The sequence below is a fragment of the Solanum dulcamara genome, chromosome 4 (assembly GCF_947179165.1).
Source record: "Solanum dulcamara chromosome 4, daSolDulc1.2, whole genome shotgun sequence".
Lineage (NCBI taxonomy): Eukaryota > Viridiplantae > Streptophyta > Magnoliopsida > Solanales > Solanaceae > Solanum > Solanum dulcamara.
The window spans coordinates 49865642-49867258 of record NC_077240.1 but is presented as its reverse complement, the minus strand read 5'-3'; the positions used below and the strand labels follow the sequence as shown (position 1 = coordinate 49867258).

At 42.2% G+C, this 1617-nt stretch overlaps 1 pseudogene; it reads left to right on the top strand.

Annotated features, from left to right (window-relative positions):
* The first annotated feature begins 1081 nt into the window (after nucleotides 1-1081).
* Nucleotides 1082-1201, top strand: LOC129888040 (5S ribosomal RNA; annotated as a pseudogene).
* Nucleotides 1202-1617: the final 416 nt, after the last annotated feature.

Sequence of the window (1617 nt, the reverse complement as noted above, 5' to 3'; positions counted from 1 at the left end):
GGGAACCGTTAGCCTCGTATAGTCCTTCTCGACTCTTTTCAGAACTTTAACTGGCATTCGATCTTTTGGGTCCTTCTTCCCCTCATTTTTTCCAATCCTTAGGGTTGGCTACCGAATAATGTTTTAGTCCCCTCATATAATGGCTCTCATAGTCGCTCTATGCTTTGTCTAATATGATCTGGTATAATTCCGAAGGAAATTTGGCATATAATCTCATCATCCTGTAGTAACCAGTTAGTTCTGCTAGTTTTACTTAGACCCTTTCACAATTTCCCTTACCCCCGCTTGTAATCCTCTAGACACATTATCTTGTGTCATTCTTTACCTTTATAAGAATATGAGAGGGTACAAGAAGTATCCTAGCGTTACCTCGCTAGTCCTCATGTTTTACCCTGCCTTTTTCTCCCTTATCCTACACTTGCTGTTGGGGTAGATCTTTGGTCAACTCGTGGCCATGTCTTACTCCACCCGTAGCACTAATTCCATCTCGGTAATTTAGCTTAACCTATCTTTGTATCTCTTGATAGTTAATTGCAACTTGGGTTCCCTTGCCTAGGACAATAGCTGTGGGGACTCCGTAAGGTCCTACCACTTTTTACTCTACAATTTTACACCTTCTCGGCGGAGTAGGTAACCTTTGATCGAAGGAGCAGGGACTAATATCGTTAATCCACAAGTAACATTCCCTCCAGATTCATCTAGCACTAGAGTGCGAAGTGAGTCTTGTAGTCCTGGTCATATTGTGGAATTTTCGACCTTGGGTATTGCTTCTTGTCATTCATAAATTACATCAGCTGGTACCCTTACCTTTTGGGGTTTTGCTTTTTCGCCCTCAAAGTTGGCTGCCAAGTGGTGTCGAAATTCCCTTGCCCACTGGCCCATATAGTCATTCTGCGGTTTTTCTCTAATTAACTGGTTCTATGTTGAAGAGCTGTGGCATTTGAGTGCATCGTCAGTTAGTAGTTAGCTAATCCTTCTTGTCTTGCTTAAATACTTCTTACAATACCCTCAACGTAACGTATAGTATTCCCGGAACATAATCTTATGTCGTTCCTCTGCCGCTAGTTCCGATTCTTCCATCTTGCGTGATCATACCAGCACTAACGCATTAAGTCCCATCAGAATTTTGAGGTTAAGCGTGCTGGGGCGAGAGTAATACTGGGATGGGTAACCTCCCTAAGAATTCCTCAGGTCGCGCTTCATGATAATCCATGCAATGAGGTGTGGGGCACTCAACTTAGCTCCAGATTTACCTCAGCATTGTCTCGCGAGTCTTTATATTTTGCCTTGTCCTTTCCTCTGTTATCTTGCAACACGTATCGATGTAGGCCTTTAGTTCCACTATGACCATGCCCGCTTCTTTTTTTTGGTCATTTTGATTTAACTTCTCCTATTATATTCCCCCCTTTCTGTACACACCCATTCATTAGGGTGGGCTACTAAGTAGCGCTAAAGTTCATTCATATAGTGACCTTTGGAGCCGCTTTGAGTTTTGTCTATTATTAGCTGGCATAGCTTTAAAGGAATTTGACATATAAGCTTCCCTATCCTCGATTCACTTTGGGTTCTTCTCATTTTCTACCATATGAGGCTTTCTATTCCTTTTTCTTTGGTTAT